The 7,540-nt window shown below is 46.2% G+C and overlaps 1 pseudogene; it reads right to left on the bottom strand.

Moving 5' to 3' along the window:
* Positions 1–2,594: 2,594 nt before the first annotated feature.
* Positions 2,595–2,668, bottom strand: LOC144577214 (small nucleolar RNA U3; annotated as a pseudogene).
* Positions 2,669–7,540: the final 4,872 nt, after the last annotated feature.

The raw sequence follows: 7,540 nt of genomic DNA, 5'->3' as shown, positions 1-7,540 counted from the left end.
GCCTTTGATTTTGAGAGGGATCTATCCACTTTTAATTCCTGGAGTTTCATGAGAAAAAAAAAAAGAGGTTAATTTCCCAAAGCAGGGCCTGTGGTGCCTCCTCTGTTTTTCCCAATAAGTCTCAGGCTATCGGAAGTAGGCCCTTTCGTGTGTGCATTAAGAGTGGCAAGACAAATATATGAAGAAAAATAATGCAGTCAACCTAGAAGAAAAAAATCTTTTTTCCAGAAAAACAATTTCCAAGAAGAGAAAAAACAATGGGCTTTTAAATACATCTATACTTTGTTCATCTACTTTTCATTAAGCTGGCTTTTAACCATAGTGTTCTTTAAAAAAGAAATCCCGTCTAGGCACAGTGGCTTACGCCTGTAATCCCAGCACTTTGGGAGGCCAAGGCAGGTGGATCACAAGGTCAGGAGTTCGAGACCAGCCTGACCAAACTGGTGAAACCCTGTCTCTACTAAAAATTCAAAAAATAGCCAGGTGTGGTGGCAGGCTCCTGTAATCCCAGCTACTCAGGAGGCTGAGGCAGGAGAATCACTCAAACCCGGGAGGCAAAGGTTGCAATGAGCTGAGATCAGGCCACTGCACTCCAGCCTGGGCAACAGAACAAGACTCTATGTCAAAAAAAAAAAAAAAAGAAAAGAAAAAGAAATCTTTTTAAATCTCTTGTTACCCAACTTTAGCTATGCCAAGTGGCCAATAAATACTTCTAGCTTCTGAATTTTACCAAACATAACTTCCTAGGTGCTTCAAAGACATGGTAAACAGTTTCTTTTTTTTCCCCCCCCCCATAAGATTTAGAATCTCCACAAGATAGTTCAGAAAAAGAAAAATTCAAGAGAGCAAATCAGAAGTTATCTAGGAGGAAGAAAAAAACCTCAATAAATGACAAAGTTGCACAAATAACAAACCAGAAATGAATCATTTCAGAAGCCCACAACCGAACCCAGACCAAAGCTAAAGCTAGAGCCTTAGCGACTGAGCTACGTGGCATTGAGCAGCTTCTACTGCTTTTTCCCAGAAGGAGTCGAGAGAAGCCAGTTTCAAGCTTGCAAGCCTTTAAATGTTCAAGAAAAAAATCTTAGGACTATGACATGAACCCCCAAATTCCTGTGCTTTGGATGGTGGAAACCAAAAGAAAGTATCCCCACACAGTCACAGAGTGAAGCTCCTAAGGACTCAAAACAAAACAGAGAAATTTCATACAGTATTGGTTTCAGGGACCCACATCAAAGTTTGTTACTGACCAGCCTGCCGAGCTGACTTGAAAAGCAGGTTTATAGGGGTCCCAAACGCATATTCTATCCGGTCATAGCCCTCTCTCCATTACAGAACATAGACAAATTCTTAGCACAAAGTACGCCACATTTGCTACAGCCTAAGACGAGTCTCACGAATCCTTTTTTCGATTAATCAAACCCTTGCAGAGGAGACAAATAGTTTATTTACTGTTTATCCAGACAGAGAAAGAGAGGCAGACCAGAAACTTGGCCGGTAAGAATTTCTTACCCCTTTTGCTGGCATTCCAGGTTTCTGGGTTCCCTTTCTCTGCAGCTTCCAGAAGAATGGAGTGGCTTTTGATGACCCTGCTCACTTGTGCCATAGCTGTGGGGTTCAAGCCACTGTACAAGAGAAAATCACCCTTTTTTTAAATTTTTATTGGATTTTAGGTTTTGGGGTACTTGAGCAGAGCATGCAAGACAGTTGCGTAGGTACACACATGGCAGTGTGCTTTGCTTTTCTTCTCCCCTTCACCCACATTTGGCATTTCTCCCCAGGCTATCCCTCCCCACCTCCCCCTCCCACTGGCCCTCCCCTTTGTCCCCCAATAGACCCCAGTGTTTAGTACTCCCCTTTCTGTGTCCATGTGTTCTCATTTTTCATCACCCACCTATGAGTGAGAATATGCGGTGTTTCATTTTCTGTTCTTGTGTCAGTTTGCTGAGGATGATGTTCTCCAGATTCATCCATGTCCCTACAAACGACACAAACTCATCATTTCTGATTGCTGCCTAATATTCCATGGTGTATATGTGCCACATTTTTCCAATCCAGTCTATTATCAATGGGCATTTGGGTTGATTCCAGGTCTTTGCTATTGTAAACAGTGCTGCAATGAACATTCATGTACACGTGTCCTTATAGTAGAACGATTTACAGACTTTTGGATGTATACCCAGTAATGGGATTGCTGGGTCAAATGGAATTTCTATTTCTAACGCCTTGAGGAATCACCACACTGTCTTCCACAACGGTTGAACTAATTTACACTCCCACCAACAGTGTAAAAGTGTTCCTTTTTCTCCACATCCTCTCCAGCATCTGTTGTCTCCAGATTTTTTAATGATCGCCATTCTAACTGGCGTGAGATGGTATCTCAATGTGGTTTTGATTTGCATCTCTCTGATGACCAGTGACGATGAGCATTTTTTCATATGATTGTTGGCCTCATATATATCTTCTTTCGTAAAGTATCTGTTCATATCCTTTGCCCACTTTTGAATGGGCTTGTTTGTTTTTTTCCTGTAAATCTGTTTGAGTTCTTTGTAAATTCTGGATATCAGCCCTTTGTCAGATGGGTAGACTGCGAAAATTGGTGCTCTACACATTCAGAGAAACTTCTCTAGTAACACACTATAGAAATGATCCCTGAAAGTATAGTCTTAGAAAATCACCCTTTAGACAAGATTCCCAATTTGCAAAATGCTGCCCTATAGGCTGCATGGGGAACCAAAATAACATTTTCCATTCCAGCAAAATATACGTAACAAAACAGACATTATTGTTCAGCATCCGATATCAGCTCGGCAAAGCTCAAACTTTTTCCCACTGGCTCCTAATGCCTTTGGTCCACTCCAGGAGGGGACAGATGACTTTCGAATGGTAACTCACAATGGGGTCTCTGGACAAGGGGAAGAGCAGATATTCACCCCCTAAAACAGGCCTGTCGAGCCTTCTTTAGAGCTCATCAAATGTGACCTGACAGATAGGGAGCGTTCTCTAAGTTAGGCCTGCTGGACTTCCATCAGCGACCCCACCCCTCTGAGATCCCCTCCACATATACAAACACACGCAAAGACAGAAGACCTTCTAAATCAGATCCCTAATCAAGAACTGCAAGAGTATCCCTTCCAAACTATCCTCCTTCCTCCATCCTATTCTCCTTCTGAGAAACCTCCTTGAAATCTTCCTGATTGAAGACAAGTCTCTCAAACCAGGACTCTTCCTACTAGAACTTCAGAGCTGTGTGACTAGTTAGAAAGAGCCAACCGAGACACTCCAGGAGCTGAATGGACACTCCGCAATGAGGCTACACAGACACCCCATGGTGGAGCTACAGACACCCCACAGTGATGCTACAGACACCCCACCACAGGGTTACAGAACCAGTCAGGAGAAGGAAGAAAGCGTTGGCAGCAGCTAGGATCCTCACCAATCCAGATACCCCACCATGGAGCTACAGACAGACACCCTGTGATAGGGCTACAATTAAGGGGTGTCCCCCCAGGACAATGTCTCCATTGCAATTAAATCCATGCACATTGGGTGGGCAGTGCCCTGCCAGCAAAGAAATACCAGAGTCAGCCCCCAGTCCAAGAGAACTAGGCCACCACTTGGGCTGGCTTCCGGATCTGTCGCTGGAGGAGGAGGCCACTGAACCATGGTCAGGTAGCCACAGGGGCAATACCAGACGAGCCCCCAAATTTGTAACCGCCCAAGGGGTTCACCTTGCCCGCTGCCTAGACAGAGAGATTCATCGAGATGGGAATTGCAATAAAAAAGGGTAATTTCTACAGAGCCGGCTGTGCCGGAGACCCGAGATTTATTATTGCTCAAGTCAGTCTCCCTGAGCATTCGGGTAGCAGAGTTTTTAAGGATAACTTGGTGGTCAGGGGAAGCCAGTGTGAGCCAGGAGGGCTGACTGATCTGATATGATATCGTAGGGAATCAGAGCTCTCTTCTTGCACTGAGTCAGTTCCTGGGTAGGGGCCACACGATCAGATGGGCTTGTTTACTGATCTGTGTGGTGCCAGCTGATCCATCAATGCAGGGTCAGCAAAATATCTCAAGCACTGATCTTAGGGGCAGTTTGTGGAGGGTCAGAGTCTCGTAGCCTCCAGCTGCATGACTCCTAAACCATAATTTCTAATCGTGTGGCTAATGTTAGTCTTACAAAGGCAGTCTAGTCCCCATGCAAGAAGGAGGCCTGCTTTGGGAATGGGCTGTTACCATCTTTGTTTAAACTATAAGTTTCTCCCAAAGTTAGTTCAGCCTACACCCAGCCTAAAAGGGCAGCTTGGAGGTTAGAAGCAAGATGGAGTCAGTTAAGGAGATCCCTTTCGCTGTCTCAGTCATAGTTTTGCAAAGGCAGTTTCAATTGTATTTAAACACTCTGTTAATTTGATAAAAGTTTTAAAATCCTGACATTATTTCATGAAAATGTGATTGCTTTACAGAGTTAGTTTGCTCTGAGGTATACCCCAAGGCAGGTTATGCCTGGGTCTACCCTCAGTGGAGTGTATGTATACCCTGCACTTGAATATATGGCCATACCTTTATGCATATGTGTGCACATGTGCAAATGTCTTTGCTTTAAAAGACGATGCTGCTTACTCTTGTTCACTGCAGCATTACTTACAATAGCCAAGAGGTAGAAGCAATCCAAATGTGCATTGAAAGAAGAATGGATAAAGAAAAGGTGGTGTGTACCTGCGATGGAATATTCTGCCTTTGAAAAGAAGGAAATCCAGGTATGGTGGGTGCATCCCTGTAGTCCGAGCTACTAGGGAGGCTGAGGTTCCTGTCATACACTACCACGTGGGGGATACTAAGCTAAGTGAAATAAACCAGTGTCAAAAAGATAAATACTGCATGATTCCACCTAGATGAGGCATCTAAAGTAGTTAAACTCAGGCTGGGCACGGTGGCTCATGCCTGTAATCCCAGCACTGTGGGAGGCCAAAGTGAGCAGATTGCTTGAGCCCAGGAGTTTGAGACCAACCTGGCCAACATGGTGAAATGCCATCACTACAAAAAAAAAAAAAGTACTAAAAATTATCCAGGTATGGTGGTGTGCACCCTTGCAGTCCTAGCTACTAGGGAGGCTGAGGGGGGAGGATCACCTGAGCCCAGGAAGCTGAGACTGCAGTGAGCCATGACTGCACAACTGTGCTCCATCCAGGTGACAAGTGAGACCCTGTCTCCAAATAATAATAATAATAAAAGTAGTCAAACTCATCGAAACAGAAGACAGAATGGTGGTTGCCAGAAGCTAAAGGGAGGAAGAATTGGGGAATTTTTATTCAAGGGGTATGGAGTCTCAGCTGTGCAAGATGAAAAAGTTCTGCAGAGTTCTAGAGTAGACAGATCTAACAACCTGTATATTTAAAAACTGTTGAGTAAATTTTATGCTATGTGTTTTTTTACCGTAACTTCAAATAAAATTGGATTTTAAAACAGATGATGCTACTTGGAAGCCACACCATTTAATAGTCAGAAATTGGGCACTGGGCCAGGCACAGTGGCTCACACCCATAATCCCAGCACTTTGGTAGACTCAGGCGGGCAGAGCTCCCAAGGTCAGGAGTTTGAGACCAGCCTGGCTAACGTGGCAAAACCCCATCTCTACTAAAAATACAAAAATTAGCTGAGTGTGGTGGCGGGCATCTATAATCCCAGCTACTTGGGAGACTGACGCACGAGAATTGTTTGAACCTGGGAGGCGGAGGTAGCAGTGAGCCGAGATCGTGCCACTGCACTCCAGCCTGGGTGACAGAGCAAGACTCTGTCTCAGAAAAAAATCAATAAAAGAAATTGGGTGCTGGATCTGACAGAACTGAATAGAAATCCCTAATCCTCTTCTTCGGAGCTGCGTGACCTAAGCAAGCAATGACTCCCCCTGAAGGGCCAGTGCCTTCAACTGCAAAGCAGCTAAGTTCTTAGTTAAAACTAAGAAATCCAAAAAGCTGTGTCTTCCGGCTGCGGTGTGCGACCCACAATCCCTTTGCATGGCACTCCCATCCGTCTGCCTGTCCTCTGTCATCTGGTCTGCGGAGGCAGTTTGCAGAGCTGTGCCAGTGCTGCCTGGCCATGCCCCCTGTGCAATCACAGTGAGCCCCTCTCTGAGGAAACAGCTCCTTGCCATCTAAGTTACAACCTCCGAAGACAACTTTCTGCTCTTTGAGAAATTCTCTGAAGCTCATGGGCTCAAGCCTTGGGGCTCCTCATGAAGGTTTTTTATCAGCTTAGCTTGGCGTCCAGCTAGAGACAAAACTGTGGGATTTCAGGTTGTTTCTGGAGAACCAGAGGGGACTTTCTGTGCCCAGAAAAACTCCCCAGCCAGTAAACTTGTCCCTTGGCTCAACACTTGGCTCTCTCTTAAAATACACACATTCCTGAGATCATACTAATACGCTTACAATTAAATGACTTCAAGTTTCCTGAGGGCTTTTATATGCAGAATACGCACCAACCTGATCACGGACTGTGAGGTAGGGATATGATCTCTCTTTTACAGATAAAAGTTTAAATGAGCACGTATCATGCTGGTCGCTGTTCTAGGCTATTTTTCCCAAGTAATCTTCCCCCATTTAGGCCCAGGGAGGCCTCAGAGCCTGGTCTTTGGGGCTCTTTCCAGAACACCTCTGCTGCCTTCTGAATTATTTTCACCTCAGGCCCCTTCCAGAGAGGAGACGTTTCTCAGGAAGGAGCAAAGCAGGAGGCTTCCGAAAAAAGACAGGCCTGCCGAACAGGGGGGTGTGCAGTTGGGGTGGCAGTGAGGGAGCCACAGGAAGTGGGAGCCCAGGACTGCAGTGATCTCAACTCTGGGTCAGCCTGCCCTGCCCAAGTTCCCTGGGCTCTCTCAATCTCTCTCTTCAACCCCTCCCAGGCCTTGCCCTCCCCTCCCCGCACCGCTCCACCCCCACACCAATGTAGTGGACAGGATCACCGGCTTGGGAGTCAGACAGATCTGGGCCCAGGTCTCTGCTAAGCTCAGCTTCCCTAGCAATGCAATGGGGTAATAAGAGTGCCTAACCCTTAAGTGGCTCTGAGGATTCAGAGAAATATGTCCATGAAGCGCTCAGCACCATTCCAGGTACATGGCAAGAACTCAGTAGACCCTGCTCTGGTGGCTTAGGCCCCTCCCTCCATGGCCAACTCCATCCTCACCTCCAGTCCCACCACCCGTTCCTCTCCGTTCCCTCTTTTCTTACCTAATCCTGCTGCAGCCAAATCTCCACCCTTGAAAAAGCCCCAGAAAGTTGCATAAAAACCAGAGAGACAACAGGGACAGGAGAAGAGTGAGGCAGCAACTGAGTCCCCACCACCTCCTATTCCTCATGGAGGGCAGGCTGACCCCTCAGCCTCAGGGACCAAATCCAAACGCTTTCTTTCCTGTTTGCTGTATCAGCAGCCCTGGCATTTAACTTGGCTCAAGTGAGACGAGCTGTGGTTCGGCTCAGTCCTGAACAGCAGCAAAGGGCCTGGGCTGTGAAAGCCACTGGTCCAGGACCTTGTATGCTGGCCCATCCTGCAG

The sequence above is a fragment of the Callithrix jacchus genome, chromosome 7 (assembly GCF_049354715.1).
Source record: "Callithrix jacchus isolate 240 chromosome 7, calJac240_pri, whole genome shotgun sequence".
Classification (NCBI taxonomy): domain Eukaryota; kingdom Metazoa; phylum Chordata; class Mammalia; order Primates; family Cebidae; genus Callithrix; species Callithrix jacchus.
The sequence above is the reverse complement of the archived record's forward strand: the minus strand, read 5'-3'. Positions and strand labels throughout refer to the sequence as shown.